The sequence below is a fragment of the Zea mays genome, chromosome 5 (genome assembly GCF_902167145.1).
Source record: "Zea mays cultivar B73 chromosome 5, Zm-B73-REFERENCE-NAM-5.0, whole genome shotgun sequence".
Taxonomy (NCBI): domain Eukaryota; kingdom Viridiplantae; phylum Streptophyta; class Magnoliopsida; order Poales; family Poaceae; genus Zea; species Zea mays.
The window spans coordinates 188,514,901-188,527,837 of record NC_050100.1 but is presented as its reverse complement, the minus strand read 5'-3'; the positions used below and the strand labels follow the sequence as shown (position 1 = coordinate 188,527,837).

General features: G+C 49.0%; 1 long non-coding RNA gene across 1 annotated transcript; it reads left to right on the top strand.

Moving 5' to 3' along the window:
* The first annotated feature begins 808 nt into the window (after positions 1-808).
* LOC109939980 (uncharacterized) lies at positions 809-3,378 on the top strand. Its single transcript, XR_002262478.2, has 2 exons — positions 809-1,163; positions 1,702-3,378. It is a non-coding gene; the product is annotated as an uncharacterized lncRNA (long non-coding RNA).
* The last annotated feature ends 9,559 nt before the right edge of the window (positions 3,379-12,937 follow it).

Below are 12,937 nucleotides of genomic sequence, written 5' to 3'. Positions count from 1 at the left end.
TGGCACGTGTTTCTCAAGTTAAGCTCCATGTTCCAATTACCTTTAGTTAAAAGGCGCTCGGATTTCAGTCTCTCCCCGCGTTTCACGCGCTCTCGGCCGCGCGCGAGCCAACGCGTGGCCGCACACCACAGACCCGAAATTATACTTCAGCGCTTCCCGCGTACGGCGCAGCCTGAACATGCCGACACGTGCAAGCTCCGCGGACGCGAAATCTCTCCTCACGGACGCAAATTTTTCAGTCGTCTATCACGGACGCCGACACGAACTTTCTAGCGTTTGCCCTTGACGGCCACACCACGCCCCCTTCTCCGATCTCTCCACTGTCGACGCACCCACCGCTCACCTCGCCGTCGACTGCGTCCCGTCCGTGCCGACGCGCAGGGGAAGTCAGCTCTTCGTGCCTCTCAACCTCTCGAGGCCTCGACCCCGCGCCTCTCCAACTCCTCCACGCGGTCGCACTCCCCAAACCGTCGCCTCGTCGACGGCAGCAAGCGGCGACGCCCTTCGCCAACGAGAACCGCACGCCGTCGTCTCCCACGGGCACTGTCACACGCTGGGCCACGCTGCAGTCGGTGGCGCCGCCACACCTTCTTCCTCCATGCGCCGTCGCCGCCCTATTCTTCTTCGAGATGCAGCCGCTAGCGCTGCCCTCCTCCCAGCTCCCCTTCATGGCCGCGTGCAGGTGGACCGCTCCCCACCCCGTCGCCTTCCTCCTCGTACTGCCCCCAAGAACGCCCTAGGTTACTTTTTCTTAGATTTGCCTTTTGGTTTCAAGTATGTTTCTCTGATGCCCTAGCTGTCTGGTGGATTAAATTTAATTATTGAGCTGCAACTTTCACCAATTGGTTTGGAGAAAGACAATAGAGGCTTGGGTTCTTTTAGTTAAGAAAAATTGCGTCGGTGTTCAGTTATAACATAAGATTGTTTATTGTTCTCTGTAATCTCACATTTCATGGCGGCGCTCACAAGGTGCCACGGCCCGCTGCAGCTGTCTATCCCCAAGGAAGGCGGCAACGAGGGGGAGCCTCGGCAAGGGGTTTGGGTTCCCCCTCCCCTTCGATCGGTCGAGAGCAACCAAGTGAAGCGCCATCACCGGACATCAGATCTGCAAGTCGTCGGCGTCACCGAGGCACCCCCTACTTCTCACGAAGCATCCGAGTCCAGTATGGAATAAAATTACTGTTCCCCTTCATCTTTGCGTCCATGGCAGACTAGATCACAACTAGATCATGCGATATACTTTATCGTTCATTTAGGTTCCAAATGATGCGTACCCTAGATTGTGGCCTTTTATTTAATAAATTTGTAAATTATATCCAACCAGTTCATCAGATCGTGGCCTTTTATTTAAATCTAAGAACACCAACACGCTTAGGCATTTAGTTGGATATAATTTCTATGTTGTACCCAAGAAAGCAGCACTTACCGATGAACTATATCTTATCAGTCGTGTAAACGGAATGAAATATAACAAAATTGTTTTTATTATCTGCACATTCCCATTATATTTTGTAGCATATAACCACAAGGTCACAACCAGTTTGTATGATTTAATTGGCGTATGAATCCGAGATGAGTGTTTCATATGATTTTTTTACAGTCTATGTACACAAGCATTTCATGAAGAAATTATTTACTTGACTCAATAAGTTCCAAGTTCCTGCTTTTGACATTTATTTTCTTGGTCATCAACATGCGAAGCTTTACATGTCTTCATGTCAGTGGTCGTCAAATTTTCTCCAGTATTGCCTTGAGTAGCTGCAGTGGTGACCACACAAGTGAACGAGATGCAAACAAGGCAGGTAAGCTACTGCAAATTTATACAATAATTTATTGTCAAGAAACGGACGCTAGATTACTGTGCCGGATAGATCTTAGCAGGCAAACAGTAGGAGAACTGATGTAAATGAGAATACAAAGTTCTTCATGTGAGGTAAAATGTTGTCCAGTTTTTTTTTCTTAAAATGAAATATCTATGTCTTTGCTGATTTATTTGTCCAGTTTTTTGTTCTTCAGGTGAGAAGACAAAGTTCTTCAGATAAACAGTAGGAGTATAACCAGGGAGTGTGGATTTTCTGAATCTAAATGGAAAAGAGGGGATATGGTACTTTAGAATTTGGTTTTCGGTGAAACTATAAATTCCATTGGCATGCTTGATTTAATGTTCACTTAAATTGCCTAGATCCTTATCCACTTGTCCTCATGGAAGCCTCTCAACCCTCAAATGTTTGTCTTTGCTGATTTATTTGTTTAGGCAGCCCTCGTTTAGCTGCACCTTTTCCTATTAAGGAAAAAAAGAAGCTTTGCGTTCAATTTCTCCTAGAATCTTTCTGTGATACCAGCTGATTTATTTATTCTCTTATTTGGAACGTTATGACAACAAGAAGCCACTAGCTAGAAAGAATAAAGGAACAGAATGCAGTGACACCACCGCTCCATCATGTAGGTGTTATTACAAATGTTAGTACTAACCTTTTATGTTTATATTTGATCAAACCTAAAATGGCTGACTCATTAAAGAATGAGAAATGACAAACTTTTGTGTTAGAGGGAGTAGATAATGGTGATCTGTGCAAGCTAATCTGCAGTAGTTGTCACCAGCCGATGATCATGTGTTTCTCTGAATTCTGAAACCTAATCCTGCTTCAAAATGGCATATATAATTCCTGGTCCTCTTGAAAAGGCAATAGAACCTGAGCTTGTGATCTTGTTTTAGGAGTAGATAATGGTATATAATTCAAGATGTTAAGTATATATAAACATGAATCGTATATGAACCCAGTTTCTCTGCATTCTGAAACCTAATCCTGAGATGATGTGATTGTGATCCACTGACTGGAGGATCCATGCAAATCTCAGTGTCACCTTCTCCAGCAGGCAACAACTGACTGTTTGTTGGTGTGCAGTGTTCTTCAAACTATTCAGCAATTAAACTGTTCAAACATGTTACTGAAGATTGGCAGCTGAAACACATGATCACCGGCTGAACATGGTAGGTGTGAAAATTAAGATCACCGACTGAACAGTTTATGATCACCAGCTGAAACACAAGATCTGGGAGGCGTGGAACATGGTAGCTGAACTCTTCAAACATGTTAGGCAATAGCAGGCAACAACAGTGAAACACAATCATCAACTGAAAAGCTGTCCGGCACCTGAACTGAGCAAATTTGGTTGCCTGGTAGAGGGAGGTCTAATGGCTAACGCTGCTATTCAATTATTTTTTTACTTTAGTTTGTATCCTCCTTACAGATGTTGGATGAAAGCAAACCTTCATTTTTTGTTTAGCAGGCCTACTAAAACAAGCTTAGTGAACCTGGGTGAACAACATGCACTGATTCAAAATTTTATTTTCATTCATTGCATTTAGCTTGCCTTGATGACCCTGTCATTTTAATCACAGTCTTGGGCATTTTATTTGTGTCGGAATCCAAACTTACAAATTTTAACACAAATTCTTTAAAGGTGTATGGTCTGGATATAAACCCAAGAGTTGTTCTGCTAGGGCGCCCGAAAGGGTGCCTCCTATTCTAGTTAATATTAATGATCTTGACATGAACATAAATAGAATAGCAAAATAACTGGAGCATAGATATAATGAAATATTAATCCCAAAACCATATAAAGCAATAGCAAAAACTACCCATGTGATTCAGGGGTAACAAGGTAAAAAGGATAAACAGACTAGGGTGACCTATTGGGTCCCATCAAAATTAAACATATGCATTGAATAGTGATAATAAAGAATATTATTGGGTAACAAAAGTGGATCAAGGGCACAACTTGCCTTCAATGAGCTCCTGCTCAGCTACTTCTACTTGTTGAACCTCAGAATCCACAGTGGCTTGCTCGTCTACTCGCTTCAACTCGCTTCAACACAATACATACATAGTATAGCAAAAATTAACATCACACCAAACATGTAATTAAAATACACAATAATAATCTAGACATTAAAATAGGATCATTGGAACTGGAATCATTAAATTTGGAGTTATATATTTTAAGTTATGAATTCCTAAAGGTTTAATGTGCTTGAAATAGGATTAAATGAGAAATAAATTTTCCTTCTGTTTTCATGTCAAAACAGAGACTCTAGGTGATAGACATTAACATTAAAGAATTTTAGAAATTCGAATGGATCAATTTGGATTAGAAATGAATTTTCTATGCATTTTACAAGTTTCTAGTTTTGTTTTTATATTAAAAACTAATTTCTATAATTATTTCTCCATTTTTAATCCTCTCGGGACTAGGCCTTGATTTCTAAAAAGGTCAGGGGCCCATGCGTAAAAATTTCTACGACTCTGTGAACAGCCTGTGTGGACGGCGGGTTATTTACGGAAAAGTACAGGGGCTCTTTACAAAGATTGCCACGGCGAAGGGGTATCCTGTAATCTCGGTCGCACGATCGCAAATGGACGCTATAGATTAGATCTGAGCCGCGGTGAACCGGTACACGCCAGGAGCCATCCGATCCCAACTCGATGACCCAGATCTAAAATACCCTAAATCTAATCTCAGTCGGTTATCAACAGATCGACGGTTCTGACCAGACCAAGCGAAACGGTAACCTAACATCTAATCTGGGTCGTCCGCCAATGATTCGATGGCGCACGATTATCGCCCCAACTTGGCAGACTCGCATGGCGGCGCCATCCCACCTCACGGTGGAGCTTCGCCGTCGTGCGTCCTGTTCCGGGCCCTAGAGTGAGCCCCTACAAGATTTCTAGCGCAGATCCATGAGAGAACGACAGTGAACATGATGGGAGGGTTATTACCGGTGTTAGGAGGATTGGTGAAGCTGCTCCCCGCGCAGTGCTTCCGCGGCGACGACACAGCGCTGGTGAGCAATCGCCCCCGCTAGAGACGACGACATGGCTTGCCTAAACCACGCACGCACGAGCCACGCCTGCGCGCAAATCCGGTGCCCCTCCCTGGTCCCTAAGCCACACCAATCGATGGAATAGGCAGGCGACGATGGAGCGCTTCTCTCTTTCCCACTTTCTCCTCCCCGGGCGAACACGACGGGATCACACAGCTGGGCGTGAGGAGCGAAACGGGACGCGGAAATCCTATTTATCCCCAAGGGACTCGGTCCACAACTACCCACGTGCAAAAGGCGGCATCAGAAGCGATGAAGCTCGCGACGGCGGCGGCGTTCGTTACGGAGAAGATGACCGAGCTGACGGGTGGGTCCTGCGTTGCAGTGTAACAGAGTCGCGGGGCAAAGGTTTCCGGTGCGCGCGTGGCATGGGGAGTGCATCAAATCCGAGCAGGCGGTAGCGTTCTTCACAGACATCATCCATCACTTCGAGGTCCCCATCTCCATCATCACAAACAACAGCACACAGTCCACAAGGAAGATATTCCTAAGCTTCTGCATTGACCACCACATCCACGTAGACTGGTCAACCGTGGCTCATCCTAGGACAAATGGGCAAGTAGAGCGTGCCAATGACTTGATCTTACAAGGCCTTAAGCCAAGAGTCTTCAATGAACTAAACAAGTTTGGAATAAGATGGCTTACCGAGCTCTCCTCGGTGATTCAGAGTTTAAGGACAACCTCGAGCTGGGCCACGTGGTTCACGCCATTTTTTCTAGCCTATGGGGTAGAGGTCGTCTTACCCATAGACTTAGAGCATGGCTCCCTGAGTATGAGCATACAACGAAAGCAGCAACCAGGTCAACCGTGAAGACTCGCTTGGCCAGCTGGAAGAGGCTCAGGACATAACACTCCTCCACTCGACCAGGTACCAACAATCACTCCGACGCTACCATGTGAGGCGTGTTCGACCTTGGGGGTTCCAAGAAGGAGACATGGTGCTTCGGTTATGACAAGACAACCAAGGGCGCCAAACAAGGAAGGAACTGCTTTCAATCTAAAACACTATACTGAACACGAAATGTCAATAAGATCCTGCAAAGGGTACATCATTATAGAATACCTACACTGATAATACTTTAGGTAAGGAAGGGTAGCAATAAGTGTTCCTCTACCATCACATTTTGATGTATATTTACAAAATGGAAATATGGACCATGAACAAATCAAGCCATATACTGCTCTGTTGTTTAGCCTTTTGTTACAACGAATAAATATGGACTAAGGTCTATGGTAACTGCTAAAGAAATGCCTACATCAAAAGAAATGCCCAAACTAATTATCTAGGAGGGAAAATCAGGATGGAAATTGCAATCATACAAACATATGGACTCAGAAGTAACATGTACATTCTATTTTTTACATTAGTTAATAGATGTGTGTTGTAATTCTACACAACCATTCCCTACTGATTTGTATGGTAACACAAATGTGTTTCAATCACATTAGTTCGTGTAAATATGAAAGCTCACAAATACGAGTCTAGTTCCATGAACGTAACAGAACTATGTTGGCAACCTGTTTGGGAACTAAAAATAAACCACACTCCTCCATATTAGCTTCAATCAAGGTACCAAGTATTGCCTTTCTGGATGAAATTTAACCTCATTTGCCTATAGACCAACAAGATTTGGCACATTGCACGAACTAATCAACAATAGTGGCCAGATTGTCGCATATGAGGCAAGCAAATCACACATCAATGTATGGGGAATAGAGATCTCAAGATGGAGAATTAACCATTCGCTCATTCGATGCTTCTTGTGGGCTCCAACGACACAAACCTCACAACGACAACGATGACGACGACGGCCGTGGAAATCTTTGTGCTCTGGGTCTGACCTGAACAAACCGTCTGGCGCCCGATGGAGCCTCTCTCCTCGTCGATGGACTTCGGGTCCATTTGCAGCACCGCTCTAGGACCTCAACCGATGACGTTCTTCGCCACCACTGCCTAGATGCTGGCAATGACCAGATCTAGGAAGCGCTCTGATTCCATGACGTGAACCCTATACTACTGGGGTGACCTAGCCTCTTTGCTCGTTGACGTACCTCATAGGCACTTGGAATCACCGTCGTCGCCTCCTAGCTTTGGGGAGACACTGTGGGATGATGTCGTCACCCCGATTTCGACATCGGTCTAGAGGAGAGCATGTGGGTGGTCGAGGCCATCTGCAGTGGTGGCCTTGTTTCTCCCAGATCCCCATCACGGGAGGGGGAGCGAGGTTGCGGATGACAACGGGGGAAGGGGGGCGCGAGACGGGGGATGACAATGGGCGTGGGGATGACGACGCGCCAGAGGTGGCGACAGGCATATTGGCGAGGGATGTGAAGGAGAGGAGGAAGGGAAGGAGTCTGGTACCAACGACAAAGGCGAGGAGAGGGAGGGTGGAGCGGAGGAAGGGGGAGGAGGACGGCGACTGTCACGCCAGCGGGCATCGCGCGAGGGGGGGCACAAGCGAGCGGGCGAGGCATGCTAGGGTGTGGACGCTGACCTTATATATAGATGAGTAGACTAATGTAGAGATTTCCAAACGGGCCGCCCAGCTCGGGCCTGGTGAAGCTCAGCCCGTTTTGGGCCCGGCCCGTCAGGCACGGTTAGAAAACCGGGCCGGGCCATCCAAGCCCGCGGGCTCGTTTCCCTGTTTGAGCCCGGTCCACTGCAGGCCTAAACGGGCCTAGCTATCTCGGTAAGCACGAAAAAAGTGGGCCACAAAATGGGCTAAGCGGGCTGGTAACCACGGTATAGTGTAAACAAGCGGGATTGACAGGCTTAGAGGTAAATGGGCCATGCCGGGCTAGCCCACCGGGCTTAGTTTCCTGTTCGGGTCCAGCCCGCTCATTCGTGCTGGGCCGGCCCAGGCCCGTATAAAAGCGAGCCGGAACAGGCTCATATCAGGCAAAAAAATGTGCTTCGGGTCGGGTTTTCATGCTCCGGGCTTTCTATACATCTATAGACTGATGTGAATGAAAAGCTAACAAACCAAGGTTCAAACCCTCATTTATGCATAATTTTACTTTATTTTTGCATTAAGTGGGAAGGGGAAGATGCGAGACGACAGTTGAAACCAGTGTTTTAATATAGTATATATATACTAGTCAGTTGTCCGTGTTTTGCTACGGTTTCTATGTATCATATAGATGGATATTAATTCAATGAGATATTTATTCAAACATGATTATATTTTTGAAATCTTCAAGTTTTAGTATATGCATATTTAAATAACGTTCCTTTCGAGACACAAACAAATGTGTGGTCTAGTGGTAGGCGTCAGATGTTTGGAGTTGGATAACGCGGGTTTGAGCATCACTCCATTTTTTGCATGGGAGTGCGCTTGGCGGGGGGTCCGTAGGGGCAGTGAACGTAGAGAGCGCGGGACGCACAACGAGCACGGGCACGCGCTCACGTCTGGGCGGGGCTTCGTAGGCCAGCGAGAAGAGCGCGTGACGCGCAGCGAGCGCGGGCGAGGGCGGAGGCAACACACGATCCATTAGTGTTGGGGGCCTTCCTCTTCTGAAGGTCCTTAAAAACTCAACTAACATGTTTTTTAGTATCAGACCGTTACAGGAGGCTTCGGCTTTGAGATGAAGGTGTGCATAGTATGAATGTGTGGTCTGAAGGAAGGACAAGCTAGCTCCAAAGCTGTGGCTGAAGGAGCTTCGGCTTGGCACGATGACGATGGTGAAAGGAGAAACCGACCTAAAGGAGAAAAGACTGCTTAGTCCTCGATAGCTTGCCTTACGGTCAACAGTAAATGTCAGGGGCATGATTGTAATTTTGTCCAGGCTGCGTCCTATGCATATAAATAGATGAACAGTAACATCGTACTGTTCACGCTGCCTTGTAATCACTCTCGCGTCACTCCCACTTTTTCACCTTCTGTCAAACCGAATGTACAAATGTAATATAAATGTTATTGATGTTTATCCATGTTTATAAAATAAGAATATAAATAGTCCAATAATTTGAAATGATTGTTCATATTCTCTTTGTATTTCATATGTCTCTGTTTACATCCTTGCTTACTGAAATGGTGAAGGTATGCCCTTCATGACCTTCGTCTGAAGATCATTATATCCCAAGGGAGATAATGCTTCGAAGGACGAAGGTCCCTAATCATTAACAATTGTGTTGCTTTGTTTTTTATGTATAGCATCCGAGAGCAAGGACCAACATTGGCGCCCACCTCCGGTGAACTCATTAGACCACCTTCGGCAAGCATCGACCTTCGTCATGCCGTCGAAGAAGACAGTAGCGCCAGGGACTACACTGCAGGCACTGGACATTAATCAAGAAACGGTACACGAAGCTAGGAGCCAGAAGAGGAAGGCTACCAGCCCAACACCTTAGGAGGAGGAACTGGACCAAGAAATCAGGGATCTCGAAGCTATCCATCAACAGGTCCAAAAGAAGAAAGAGAAATGCTTTGGCTTGCTGATCTCCAGAGGAAGATTGATGAGGCCGCCAAAGAAATGTGTCACCTCACCCAGGATGACCAAGACCGAAGGCCCCAACATAGGGAGCTTCGTCAAGAAAATTCAAACAATGATGATGAATGGTATGGTGATTTTCATCATGGAAATTTTGCTTTTGATGATGCTTATCCCTTGGCAGCAGAATTGCAGGCTACCCCATGGCCCCCATCATACAAGCCACCTCAACTTCCTATGTATGATGGGCACTCAGACCCGAAACAGTTCCTGATGGGCTATGAAGCAACCATATCTTCATATGGGGCAATACTGCAGTCATGGCAAAATCCTTCGTCATGGCAGTCAAAAGCATAGCGCAAACTTGGTACTCTTCTCTTCGGCCAGGGATAATTACGTCTTGGCATAAGCTAAAGGACATGCTGGTCACTACCTTCCAGGGCTTTCAAACGAAGCCAGTCACCGCTCAAGCTCTGTTCTAGTGCACACAGGATCAAGAAGAGTACCTCCAGGCGTATGTCCGAAGGTTTCTCCGACTGAGAGCCCAGGCACCTATAGTGCCCAATGAGATTGTCATTGAGGCCATGATCAAGGGGCTCAGACCAGGACCAACGGCACAATATTATGCAAGGAAGTCGCCCCAAACCTTGGAGAAGCTTCTCTAGAAAATGGATGAATACATCAAAGCTGATAATGATTTCCGGCAAAGAAGGGAAGAAACTTACAGGTACTCTGAGATGGCTAGCGTCTTCGGAGGAAGATTTCACCCCAGGCATGTCAGGTCAATCCATAACGCCAACCCAAGTGATGATAGGGGAAGCCAACCCCAAAGGCAACAGCACAACTCCCAATCATCAGGGTCACAACAGAGTTCCTTCAGGCCACCAGCTCCAAGAGGCAGAGGGGGCAGAAGCTTCGGAGGAAGATACGGAGACCAGCCCAGGAGACTATTTTGTTTGTTCTGCTGCGAAGACAAAAGCCACACCACAAGAACGTGCCAGGTCATGATTCAGAAGCAGAAAGAGCTTGCTGAAGCTGAAGCATGGCAGAATCAGCCGAAACAAGTCCTACATACTGCTTCATGCTATTCTCCCTACGTCCCCGAGTACGTAGGTAATTGTCGGTACCCTGAATCAGGGGTACCCCTTACTACAGTATGAAGACACGGTACCGGTGCAGCTATCTCTGGCCGCGTGGTGAACGGCACCCGACTCCACTAATGTGGGTTGTTGGAACTTGCTCTCTGCAGCAAGGGGATCCAACGGGGGGAGTAGTGACGTAAACAGGGCTCACGTGCGAGATGGCAATAGCTCTGTAAACCTGGCCTCTCACGGGCACTGTGCGGGGGTATTTATAGGTATCTGAGTGCCCAGCGTCTCGTGTTAAGGACGCATGTGCCCTCAGACACCTAGGTTATCCCCAGAATATTCCCATGAAGCAGGGTTACAGACTGTAATCACAGGGATGCCTTTACAAATTAGGCCCGTAACGCGCAGTGGCCACGCAGGGCCAGTTACAATGGGCCGGATCGCCCGTGGGCCTCCGAGATGGACGAGTCCGCGCGGTGGGATGACCTCGTCGCAGGCCTTCGTCTGATGTCGTACGGGGCGAAGGGTGTTCCAGCCCGTTTTAACTCCGTTGCACCAACGACAGCAGCGACGGCCTCGAGCGAAGGGTGGCGTCTTTGCCTTCGCCCCAACATTTGCCCTCCGAGGGACCAGTTCGACAAAGTCATCTGGTGCCGAAGACGTCGCTAGATGGCGGAGACGCTGCCCTCGCTCGAAGTGGTTCCGCGGGGGTTTTTGACATGACCGTTGATTGACACCGTACTGTGGGACGGCGGGTTTCCCGAAGCGCCGCGCCCTGTGTATAAAAGGAGGCGGGGGTCGGTGCTTTTTGAACTTCACTTTCCGCGCTCCGTGAAAACCCTAGCCGCCTTTTCCACCGTCTTGCTGCTCGTCTGCCCTCCTTGCTCTTGTTCGCCGGAGATCTGGCTCGAGTGAAGCAAACCGCCCGCCGCCGCCGACGGTACGTAGCGATGCCGACCTCCTCTTCTTCTGCTGCCGCTACGCCGCCGGCCGACGCCTCGCCGCCGGCCGCCGCCTCGTCTGAGGAGACGCTGAGCATTTCGATGGCGGAGGAGTTGCGCGCCGGCGATACGGTGGATTTTGGCGTGTCGAGGATGTCGTCGGTCCGCGTGCAAGACATGCAGCGGTTGGGTTACTTTGGCGGCGGAGTTGCTCGTGTCCCGGGGACGAAGGAAGTCCCCGAGCCGGAGGGCGAGTTGGTTGTGTTCGAGGCGTTCTTCGCCGCCGGTCTTCGCCTGCCTGCGCACCGATTTGTTGGGGAAGTGCTGCGCAGATTTAATGTTCAGATACATCAGTTGACTTCGAATGCCGTGGTGGCTCTGTCGAAGTATGTCTGGGCGACGACTTCGTACGGCGGGCAGCCATCAGTCGAAGTCTTCGCGAAGTACTATTGCCTGCACTGGCAGAAGAGGATGATTGGAAATGAAGTTGCTCAGTTTGGGTCCTATACGTTTACGCCGAAGACCGGCAAGACCACGATGGAGGTAGTCGAGTTGGTCCCTTGCGCCCGCAACAAGTGGGGCAATTGGCATGAGTTTTGGTTTTACGTCGCGGAGGGTACCGCCGAAGGCCATGAGGGGCTCCCCGTGTCTGAGATGTGTTCGCATTTTTACTCAGCATACCCGCCCTTTGAGGTGGCGGAGGATGATGTGGACGAAGGGGCCCTTCGGTGCGCCGCCGGCCTGAGCAGTGGGCGACTTGGTTGAAGAATTTGTGGCGTACGGGATATGGCCCTTAGCGCATGGCTGGGCGTTGGGCGAAGTGTGCCCTCGCCAGATGCCTTCCCATGGTGGGAAGTTGGTGCGAAGTCCTGCCTTCGCGCTGGATCTGCAGAGCCGCGATCCGGCCGCCTTTGTACGTGAGGCGGAGGATGGGGCGGTGCGGATCGTTGGTCGGTACGTGCCGAGGACAGAGGGCCAGCGTAGCTGGGATATCCGCGGGTCGAATGACCGTTTGAACAGGGTTTTTGAATTGAATCGACTTCCGTATAACGGCTATCTCGGCCAAGACGATGTGGACCGCCGCGGGAAGAAACCGGTGGTAGAGTCTGGAGACGACCCTGCGCCGGCGATCGCCCCATCCTCTAAGAGGAGGAAACTAGGTACTGCCATGGGAGGACTTGGGGTTTCCGATGGTTTTGCCAGAGAATTGATGAGGACATGCGCGGCCCCGGGGGGAAGGATGTCTTCGCCCGAGCTCCGGGAGTCTTCGACGCGAATGCTGAGGGTTACCGGGGGTCGGTGGCCTAGGAATGTTCCTATCCCCCGCGCGGCCGGCGAAGACTTTTTTACATCTCGCATGGTTCGTGAATGGAGAGTGTTTCCTTACGGGCGGAATATTGCTGCTGTTGTGTCGGCAGTGATGGACAAGGATCGCCAGGGAGCTGCAGAGAAGCGCCAGGCGGTTGTCAGGCTTCATGAAGCCAGGCCGAAGAGGCAGCGAGGGGCTACGAAGGTTGCTGCCCCTGGCGGAGGCAAGCCGCCGCTGGCAGCGAAGTCGGTCGTCCCTACGCCTAGCAGGGCGACGGAGGTTG